Source organism: Sorex fumeus, unplaced genomic scaffold, assembly GCF_029834395.1.
Source record: "Sorex fumeus unplaced genomic scaffold, SorFum_2.1 ptg000379l, whole genome shotgun sequence".
NCBI lineage: Eukaryota > Metazoa > Chordata > Mammalia > Eulipotyphla > Soricidae > Sorex > Sorex fumeus.
Genome location: NW_026606435.1, coordinates 8587 through 20000, shown reverse-complemented (window position 1 = coordinate 20000; position 11414 = coordinate 8587). Strand labels below are relative to the sequence as shown.

At 54.4% G+C, this 11414-nt stretch overlaps 1 long non-coding RNA gene across 1 annotated transcript; it reads left to right on the top strand.

Moving 5' to 3' along the window:
• Positions 1–6344: 6344 nt before the first annotated feature.
• On the top strand, positions 6345–11110 carry LOC130019021 (uncharacterized). The gene is made up of 3 exons (XR_008791705.1): positions 6345–6387; positions 8668–8700; positions 10994–11110. It is a non-coding gene; the product is annotated as an uncharacterized LOC130019021 (long non-coding RNA).
• Positions 11111–11414: the final 304 nt, after the last annotated feature.

The following is an 11414-nucleotide window of genomic DNA, read 5'->3' as shown; positions in this document are numbered from 1 at the left end:
AAGGAAGGAAGGAAAGGAAGAGGAAGGAAGGATGGAGGGAAAAATGGAAGGAAGGAGGGAAGGAGGGAGGGAGGGAGGGAGGGAGGGAGGGTGTTGGCCCGAGTGTGCGGGTGCTGGGAGCAGAGTGCTTCCCTCGGATGGAGGCTTCACCCCTCCGCGTCCCGGGTGGGTTCGGGCCGTGTCCTCCTCGTCGTCGTCGTCCCTCCGTGACCCGCGTCCTCCCCCGCAGACATCTACCCCCCGCCCAGGCCGGCCCCCGCCCGCCCACAGCCCGGAGGAGGCTCCGCCGGAGGAGGAGGAGGTGAGTGAGACCCTCGGGACACGCGGAGGGATGCGGTGCCGCCGGGGGCCGAGCTCGGTGCCCTGGACACTCACGGGCTCCACCCTCGGCGTCCCGAGGGGCGTCCAGTCACTTCACTGCCCTTGGTCTCGGCGTGTGCAGTGCTCGTGGGTGTTGGGGTCCCCCAGGGTGGAGCCTCTTGGCCGGGGACTTGGAGTGGGAAGGGGAGGAAACGTGTAAAAACCTTGGTGGACAGACATTACTATTATTGTTGTTGTTGTTGTATTGAATCCCTGTGAGACACAGTTCCAAGGTTGTTCCTGATGGGGTCTCAGTCCCACAGTGTTCCAACTCCCGTCCCTTCAGCAGTGGATGTTTCCCATCACCGGTGTCCCCAGGTTCCCTCCCACCTCTGCCTGTCTCTGTGGCAGACACTCTCTGTGTCTCTGTGTCTCTCTGTGTCTCTGTGTCTCTCTGTGTCTCTGTGTCTCTCTGTCTCTCCTTGTCTCTATCTCTCTCTGTCTCTCTCTGTGTCTCTGTCTCTCTGTGTCTCTGTGTCTCTCTCTCTGTCTCTGTCCACCTCTCGGTGTCCATCACTCCGTCTTTCTCTCTTCTTCTCTGTCCGTCTTCCTCTGTCTCTGTCTGTCTCCATCTCTCTGTCTCTCTCTGTGTCTCTCTCTGTCTCTCTGTGTGTCTCTGTCTCTGTCTCTCCATCTCTCAGTCTCTGTCTTTCCCTCTCTGTCTCCATCTCTGTCCCTCTTTCTCTGTCTCTGTCTCTGTCTCTCTCTGTGTCTCCCTGTCTCTTTCCATCTCTGTCTGTATCTCTCTATCTCTGTCTCTGTCTATCTCTCAGTCTGTCTGTCTCTCCCTCTCACTCTCTCTCCCGCTCTGTCTTCCTCTGTCTCTGTCTCTGTCTGGCTCCATCTTTGTCTCTCTCTCTCTGTCTCTGTCTCTGTCTGGCTCCATCTTTGTCTCTCTCTGTGTGTCTGTCTCTGTCTCTGTCTCTCTGTCTCTCCATATCTCTCTCTGTCCATCTCTCAGTCTCTGTTTCTCCCTCTCTCTCTCTGTCCCTCTTTCTCTTTCCCTGTTTCTGTGTCTGTCTGTCTCCATCTCTCTGTGTCTTTCTGTCTCTCTCTGTCTCTCTCCATCTCTGTCTCTCTGTATCTCTCTGTTTCTGTCTGTCCATCTCTCAGTCTCTGTTTGTCTCTCCCTCTCTCTCCCTCTCTGTCCATCTTCCTATGTCTCTGTCTGTCTCCATCTCTCTGTCTCTCTCTGTGTCTGTCTCTCGCTGTGTCTCTCTCTGTCTCTGTCTCTCCATCTCTGTCTCTGTCTGTATGTCCATCTCTGGGTCTCTGTCTGTCTCTCCTCTCTCTATGTCTCTGTCCCTCTTTCTCTTTCTCTGTCTCGGTCTCTCTGACTCCATCTCTCTGCCTCTCTCTGTCTCTCAGTATCTCTCTGTCTCTGTCTGTCCATCTCTCCGTCTCTGTCCCTTCCTCTCTTCGTCTGTCCCTCTTCCTCTTTCTCTGTCTCTTTTTCCGTTTCTCTGTCTCTCTCTGTGTCTGTCTCCGTCTCTCTGTCTCTGTCTCTGTCTCTGCACACACACAAGGCATCCCTGGGACCTCACTCCTGCCTCAGTGCTCGGTGATCACTCCTGACAAGGAGGCTGGGGGTGACGGCCCGTGATGCCGGAAGTAGAACCCGGGTCCGCCCCGTGCCAAGCGTGCTCCCTAACCACTGTGCTATCTCTGGGGCCTCCCCACCACACACAGGTTATTACAATGACGCCCACGACGAGGGCCGCTACCCGCCCAGACCCCGGCCCCCGGCAGGTAGGTGCCATGGAGGGTTTCGCACCCGTTGCCGGTTCCCTGCTGGTGCTCAGGGGACCAGGCGCGAACCCGGATGGGCTCCATCTCTCTGTCTCTCTCTCTGTCTGTCTCTGTCTCTCTCTGTCTCTCTCTGTCTCTGTCTCTCTATCTCTGTCTCTGTTTGTCCATCTCTCAGTCTCTGTCTGTCTCTCCCTCTCTCTTTTCGTCTCTGTCCCTCTTTCTCTTTCTCTGTCTCTGTCTGTCTTCATCTCTCTGTTTCTCTCTGTCTCTCTGTCTCTGTCTCTCTCCATCTCTGTCTCTCTCTGTCTCTGTCTCTCCATCTCTGTCTCTGTCTGTCCATCTCTCGGTCTCTGTCTCTCCCTCTCTCTTTTCGTCTCTGTCCCTCTTTCTCTTTCTCTGTCTCTGTCTGTCTCCATCTCTCTGTTTCTCTCTGTCTCTGTGTCTCTCCATCTCTGTCTCTCTCTGTCTCTGTCTCTCCATCTCTGTCTCTGTCTGTCCATCTCTCGGTCTCTGTCTGTCTCTCCCTCTCTCTTTTCGTCTCTGTCCCTCTTTCTCTTTCTCTGTCTCTGTCTGTCTCCATCTCTCTGTTTCTCTCTGTCTCTCTGTCTCTCTCTGTCTCTGTCTCTCTCCGTCTCTGTCTCTCCATCTCTGTCTCTGTCTGTCCATCTCTTGGTCTCTGTCTGTCTCTCCCTCTCTCTTTTCGTCTCTGTCCCTCTTTCTCTTTCTCTGTCTCTGTCTGTCTCCATCTCTCTGTCTCTCTCTGTCTCTCTGTCTCTGTGTCTCTCCATCTCTGTCTCTCTCCGTCTCTGTCTCTCCATCTCTGTCTCTGTCTGTCCATTTCTCGGTCTCTGTCTGTCTCTCCCTCTCTCTTTTCGTCTCTGTCCCTCTTTCTCTTTCTCTGTCTCTGTCTGTCTCCATCTCTCTGTCTCTCTCTGTCTCTCTGTCTCTGTGTCTCTCCATCTCTGTCTCTCTCCGTCTCTGTCTCTCCATCTCTGTCTCTCTCTGTTCATCTCTCGGTCTCTGTCTGTCTCTCCCTCTCTCTCTCTTCATCTCTGTCCCTCTTTCTCTTTCTCTGTCTCTGTCTGTCTCCATCTCTCTGTCTCTCTCTGTCTTTGTCTCTCTCCATCTCTGTCTCTCTGTCTCTGTCTCTCCCTCTCTCTCTTTGTCTCTGTCCATCTCTCGGTCTCTGTCTCTCTCTTTCTCTCTCTTTGTCTCTCCATTTCACTAACCACTGGGCCGCCTCTCCGGGCCCCCGACAGAATCTTCTTTATGTATTTATGATTTTTTATTTTCCTCCAGGAACCGCACGTGGCCATGCTCAGGGCTTCCTCCTGGCTCTGTGCTGGGGGGGGTGGGTCCCTCCTGGTGGGGTTCGAGAGGCCCCGAGCGGGTTTGGGCTGAAACCCACCTTTGTTGGGGGAGAATTCTGTGTTCTTGCGTGTGGAGTGAATTCTGTGTTCTTGCATGGGGGAGAATTCTGTGTTTTTGCATGTGTGAAGAATACTATGTTCTTGCGTGTGGGGAAATTCTGTGTTCTTGTGTATAGGGACAATTCTGTGTTTTGGCACGTAGGGAAATTCTGTGTTTTGGCATGGGGGAGAATTCTGTGTTTTGGCATGGGGGGGGCAGAAATCTGTGTTCTTGCATGTGGGGAGAATTCTGTGTTCTTGCATGTGGGGAGAATTCTGTGTTCTTGTGTGGAGGGAGAATTCTGTGTTCTTGCCTGTGCAGTGAATTCTGTGTTTTGGTGTGTGGGGAGAATTCTGTGTTCTTGCATGGGGGAGAATTCTGTGTTCTTGTGTGGAGGGAGAATTCTGTGTTCTTGCCTGTGCAGTGAATTCTGTGTTTTGGCGTGTGCGGAGAATTCTGTGTTCTTGCATGGGGGAGAATTCTGTGTTCTTGCGTGTGGGGAGAATTCTGTATTTTTGTGTGGGGGGAGAAGTCTGTGTTTTGGCGTGTGGGGAGAATTCTGTGTTCTTGCATGGGGCGAGAAATTTGTGCGTTGGCGTGTGGGGAGAATTCTGTGTTTTTGTGTGGTGGGAGAATGCTATGTTTTTGCCTCTGCAGTGAATTCTGTGCTTTGGTGTGTGGGGAGAATTCTGTTCTTGCATGGGGAAGAATTCTGTTTTTGCGTGTGCAAAGAATATTCTGTTCTTGCGTGTGAGGAAATTCTGTGTTCTTGCGTGGGGGGAGAATTCTGTGTGCTTGCTTGTGGAGAGAATTCTGTGTTTTTGTGGGGGGGGAGGAATTCTGTGTTTTTTGCGTGTGGGGAGAATTCTGTGTTCTTGCATGTGGGAAGAATTCTGTGTTCTTGCATGGAGGAGAATTCTGTGTTTTTGTGTGTGGCGTGGAAATTCTGTGTTCTTGCATGTGGGGAGAATGCAGGACAGACTTCTCTCATGGGGACAGGGAGCAGGAGAAGGAGAACCACGTGAGCTTCTGAGCAGGTGTGTGTGTCTGTGTGTGTCCGAGTGTGTGTCTGTGTAACTGTGTCTGTGTGCCTATGTGTCTATGTCTGTGTATGGCTGTGTGTGTCTGTGTCTGTGTGTGTCTGTGTGTGTCTGTGTTGTGTATACGTGTGTGTCCGTGTGTGTTGTGTGTGCTTGTGTGTGTCTGTGTATTGGTCTGTGTGTTTGTGTGTCTCTCGTCTCTCTGTCCCTGTGACTGCGCCTTGGGTCTGTCTGTGTCTCTGGCCGCCCCCGAGTGTCCCCAACCGCACACATGCTTGTCTCCACAGCGGGCGGCTTTGGCGGTGGTGGTGGCGGTGGCGGGAGCCACAACCCGGGATACGACGGATACGGCAACACGCACGGTAAGGCCGCACGCACTCGGGCCGGGCGCGGGGACGGGGACGCGGGCGGGGTTCTTCTTTGTGTTTGTTCCCGTCACACACCCTGACCCCTGTGGGCTGTCAGCACCTAATCACACACACTCATACACAGCCACACACTGGCACACGCTAGCACATGAACATACTTGCACACACTCACACTCACATGCACTGTCGCAGACTCTAAAACCAAACACACGGACACACTCAGGCCCTCACACGCACACTGACACACTCGAACTCTCACCCACACTCACACCCGCAAACATACACACACATAGACACACACTTGCACAATCACACCCTCAGACTCACACTCACTCACACTGACACCCACAGACATACACTCACTCACACTCACGCACACTCACACCCACAGACATATCCTCACACACTCGCACAATCACACCCTCAGACTCAGACACACACAGACACTCACAGACACTCACTCACACACACGCACACCCGCAGACATACAGTCACACCCATACACACACTCACACAGTCACACCCTCAGACTCAGACACTCACACACACACTCACAGACACTCACTCACTCACACACACTCACGCACACCTGCAGACGTACACTCACACACATACACGCCGTCACAATCACACCCTTAGACTCAGACACTCACACACACACACTCACAGACATACACTCACTCACACACACTCACGCACACCCGCAGACATACCCTCACACACATACACGCATTCTCACAATCACACCCTCAGACTCACACAGTCACACACACTGACACTCACAGACAGAGACTCACTCACAGACACGCACTTGCACAATCACATCCTCAGACTCACAGGCTCACACATGAACTGACGCTCACAGACGGGCATTCACACACTCTCACACGCTCACACGCACACCGACACTCACAGACCTGCCCTCATACACAGCCATACTCACATACCCACAAAGACTCACATTCACACGCACACACACACTCTCTCTGTCTCTCACATACACACCCACACGCCCCTCCACCGCCTTGCAAGGACCAGCAGTTCCCTGTGTCTGTCCTGACATCGCTACCGTCATCCTGGGCATCCACCCTGGCCAGTCTCTGAGACCAGCTGCCCCAAACCCGGCCCCTGTGGCCATCGGACCCTTGACTCGCACAAGCACCTTCCTGGGCTGGGGCCCAGCGGCCAGGGGCCGGGAGAAGGGGGACCCACCCCAGGGTCCTCCCTGACAATCCGTCCCCTCCTGACGCCCCCCACGGCCCACCCTGGGGTCCTGGGGGAGGAGGACCCACCCCAGGGCCCTCCTTGTCCCTCTGTCCCCTTCCGTGAGGGACAACGGGCGAGGCCCCCTCCCAGGCTTTGGGCAAGTCCCCTGTGTCCCTCCCCTGTCCACCCCGGTGACCGTGTGTGTCCTGCAGGAGGTGGGCGCCACAGACCCAATCCACACGGCAGCAGCTACGGTAACCGAGGGCGCCCGCCCTGCGTGTGTGCAGGACCCTCGTCCCCTCTGGCGTCCCTATAACTGCCCGTGTGGGGCCGAGGGGCCGCCCCTGGGGCCCCCCCGGCTGGCTCTAACCCCACCGCCGCTGCCGCCCGCCTTGTGTGTCCGCTGCCGTGATGTGAAGAGCCGGTCGTGCGGGTCGCTCTGCGTGTGGGCCCCTGCGTGCGGGCGTGGCCGGGCACGCGTTGGGCTGCTGTCCACGTGTGGAGAGCCTGAGCGTGCGTGTGCGGTGATGTCTGTGAGTGGATTGTGCTCACCTGGGTGCCCGTGGCTCTGACACGCATGAATGACATGCGTCACACCTGTGTGTCTGCACGTGTGTTCACATATGTGTGGGTGGTGGTGGTGTGTTGTGTGCTCGTGGGTGTCTGTGTGTGGACGTATGTTCACGCGGTGGCATGTGTGTTTTCCATGTGTGTGCTTTGCCCGCACCCCCGTGGTTGTTCAAACATGCCTGCTCACGTGTGTTCGTGTGTGTGGCATGTATACGGACCTATTGTGCTCATGTGGTGTGTTCGGGTCCCTAGGGCTGCGTGAGCAACTGGGTGTGTGCATGCTTTGTGCACGTGTGTGTACTTGATCTGCACCCATGTACCTTCCCGTGATGTTTTTCTTGCCAATGTGCCTACCAGTGCTTCCATACGTGGCATGCATTGTACATGCATGTCTGTCTACATGCATGTTCATACATGTGTTGTGTTGCATGTTCATGTGTGTCCCTGTGTGTACTTGTGTTCACGTGGTGCATCTGGGTCCCTCTCGCTACACACACAATTAGGTGTGTGTATGCTTTGTGCATGTGTGTTTGTACACGTGTGTGTACTCAATCTGCACCCATGTACCTTCCTGTGACGTTTTTCTTGATAATGTGCCTACCAGTGTTTCCATACGTGACATGTCTTCTACATGTGTGTCTGTCTGCATGCATGTTCACATGTGTGTTGCATGTTGCATGTTCATGCATGTCCCTGTGTGTACTTGGGTTCATATGGTGCATTTGGGTCCCTATAGCTGAATACGCAAGCAACTGTGTGCATGTGTGTTTGTACATGTGTGTGTGCTCAATCTGCACTCACGTACCTTCCTGTGACATTTTTCTTGCCAATGTGCCTATCATTGGCTCTATGCATGACACGCATTGCACATGCATGCCTACATGTCTATTCACATCTGTGTTGCGTGTTGCATGTTCATGCGTGTCCCTGTGTGTACTTGTGTTCACGTGGTACATTTGATTTGAGTCCCTCTAGCTGTGTATAATTGCGTGAGCAATTGAGTGTATGCATGCTTTGTGCACGTGTGTTCATACGTGTGTGTGCTTAATCTTCACCCGTCTACCTTCCTGTGACATTTTTCTTGCCAATGTGCCTACCAGTGCTTCCATGCATGACACGCATTGCACATGTATGTCTGCATGTGTGTTCACGTGTGTCCTGTATGTTGCATGTTCACGCTGGTCTCTGTGTGTACTTATGTTCCTGTGGTGCATTTGGGTCCCTCTAGTGGCATAAAATCAAGTGTGCACACTCTTCGTGCATGTGTGCGTTTGTACATGTGTGTACTTAACCTGCACACACGTACCTTCCTCTGACACTTTTCTTGGAAATGTGCCTTCCAGTGCTTTCATGTATGACATGCATCACACCTGTGTGTCTGCATGTGTGTTCACGTGTGTGTGGTGTGTTGCGTGTTCATGCATGTCTGTGTGTGTACTCATGTTCACGCTGTGCATGTGTGTCCCTCTAGCTGTGTACAACTGGGTGAGCGATCGGGTGTGTGCATGCTTTGTGTGCGTGTGTTCATACGTGTGTGTGCGTGCTTACTCTTCACCCGTGAACCTTCCGGCGACTTTCTCGTGCCTACCAGTGCTTTCATGCACAACACGCATCGCAGCTGTATGTCTTGCATGTGTATCTACATGTGTGTTGTGTGCTGCATGATCATGTGTGTCCCTGTGTGTACAGGGGTATGTGGGAGGGAATGCCTGCCTGCATGTGCATCTGTGTCCTTGTGCACACACACACATGGTCATTCCCTGCACCCATGTGTATGTGTGTGCTGGGGGGGGGGGGGCGTGCAGGCATGCATGCGTGTATGCTCACTGCCGGGCACTGCAGAGGGTTGGGGGTCTGCATGTGCACACGTGTCCGCCCCCGCATCATGACATCCCGGCTTCTCGGGGCCCTGGGGTGGGGGCAGAGCCTACTTTTGAATCTTTGTCTCTGCTCTTCCCTCGCAGGAAACGGCTATTCCACCTACGGCGACCAGCACGGTAATTCCTGGGGCAGAATGGGAGCTCGGCACGCCCGCCGGAGCGGGTGGGGGGTTGGTCTTGCACGCGGTCGACCGGGGTTCGATTCCCAGCATCCCACGAGGTCCCCCGAGCACTGCCAGGAGTCATTCCTGAGTGCAGAGCCAGGAGGAACCCCTGAGGATCGCCGGGTGTGACCCAAAAAACAAATAATAATAATAATAATGACACAGTGATCAAAAGAAATGACACAGTGATAACTGCAAACCAACAGGAAGGGGAAATTTTATCACTCATATATGATTCTTGAAAACTCCAGGACTGGAGCAATAGCTCAGCGGGGAGGGCATTGGCCTGGCATGTGACCGACCCGGGTTCGATTTCCAGCATCCCATAGGGTCCCCCAAGCACCGCCAGGAGTCATTCCTGAGTGCAGAGCCAGGAGGAACCCCTGAGCATGGCTGGGTGTGACCCAAAAAGCAAAAAAAAAAAAAAAAAGAATGTGTCACTGGGGGATCTCTCGAGGGACTCTCGGTCCAAGGGTTTTGCCCCTGGAGGAGGCACACTCATCGACTTGCACATTCACTCGTTCACTCACAATTCACTCACTCACATTCACTCATTCATTCATTCACTCATTCACACATTCACTCATTCACTCACACATTCACACATTTACTTATTCACCTACTCACACATTCATTCCCTCACTCACACAGTCACTCATTCACTCACTCACACATTCACACATTTACTCATTCACTCACTCACACATTCACTCATTCACTCACTCACACAGTCACTCATTCACTCACTCACACAGTCACTCATTCACTCACTCACACAGTCACTCATCCACTCACTCACACAGTCACTCATTCACTCACAATTCACTCATTCACTCAAACACACATTCACTCATTCACTCATTCACCACACACTCTTTCACGAACACTGTCATCCCCTGACACATTGACACCCCCACTCACTGAGGCACACACCCACTCACTCATGCCCCCATTCATTCGTTCATGCCTGCACACACTCACACTTCGTCCTGCACCCATTCGCTCAGGCACACAGCCGTCCCTTCACACGCTCGCTCTTTCCATCTCCTGGCTCCCACAACGCCCGGCCTCAGGGAACTGTGTTGTAGAGAGAGGTCTGACCCCAGACACACCCGCAGAGCAGCAGGGGGCTGTGGATGTACGTCCCCAGCATGTACGGCTCATCGGTGGCTGCTGCTGTGATCCAGCCCCTTATCTCTGTGTCTGTGCGTGTGTGTGCATGTGTGGGTGTGCATGTGTGTGTGTGCCTGCATGTGTGCCTGTGTGTGTACCTGTGTGTCCCTGTGTGTGTGCATGTCTGTGTGTGTGCCTGTGTGTTTGAGTGTGTGTGCCTGTGTGTGCATGTCTGTGTGTGCCTGCGTGTGCTTGTCTGTGTGTGTGCCTGTGTGTGCCTGTGTGTGCGTGTCTGTGTGTGCTTGCATGTGCGCCTGTGTGTGCATGTCTGTGTGTGCCTGTGTGTGCTGTGTGCCTTTGTGTGCCTGTGTGTGTCTGTGTGTGCATGTCTGTGTCCGTGTCTGTGTGGGCCTGTGTGTGCGCCTGTGTGTGTGCACCTGAGTGTGCCTGCGTTTGCATGTGTGTGCTTATGTGTGTGTGCGTGTGTGCCTGTGTGTGCGTGCCTTTGTGTGACTGTGTGTGTGCCTGTGTGTGCCTGTGTGTGCCTGTATGTGTGTGCGCATGTGTGTGCCTGTGTGTCAGTGTGTGTGTGCATGTGTGTGCCTGTGTGTGCGTGTGTGTGCGTGCCTGTGTGTGTCTGTGTGTGCCTGTATGTGCGTGCCTGTGTGTCAGTGTGTGTGTGCATGTGTGTGCCTGTGTGTGCGTGTGTGTACGTGCCTGTGTCTGTGAGTGCCTGTGTGTGTGCCTGTGTGTGCCTGTGTGTGCGTGCCTGTTTGTCAATGTGTGTGTGTGCATGTGTGTGCCTGTGTGTGCCTGCGTGTGTGTGCTTGTATGTGTACCTGTGTGCGTGTGCATGTCTGTGCATATGTGTGCCTGTGTGTGTGCATGTGTGTGTGTGTGTGTGTGTGTACTTCCGTCTTCCTCACTCTGCCTCCAGCTCCCTCTGCTGCCTGCTGGTCCTGACGCCCTGAATCTGCCCCCGTGTCCCCCCGGGAGGTCACTGTGTGCTTTTCCCGCCGTCCCGGGCTGCCCCAGATGCCCCCGGACGCCCCGTGCCCTCCCCACCCCTACACACACACACACACACACACACACCACACATACACCCTGTCTTCCTCTCCCCCCCCCCGCAGGCGGCAACACCGTGGCCAAAGTGGTGTCTCCGATCGTGTCCATGGTGGTGGTGACCCTGGTGGGGGCGGCCGTCGGCTACTACAACCGGAGGGGCAACTGCTGCAGGAGAAACAACGGCAAGTGTCGCCCCCCACAACCCCCCCGGGGGTCCCTTCCCCAGCCCCCAGCGCCCGCGAACACACAAACGCACAGACAAACACACAAACACACAAAGGCCCCTTTCACCCCAGCCCAGGGTGTTTCCCTCCCTCCGACGCACAAGAAAATCTTTTCTTCTCCTGCTGCTGAGTCGGCAGCGGCGGATGCTTTTGTGCGGGGACTCGGGAATGTTGAGTCGCGGGACGCGCGGAGGAGGGGCCACTGGGATCGGTTCGAGGGGGTCTCACTCCCCTCCCGACTCTGTGCTCAGGGATGACTCCT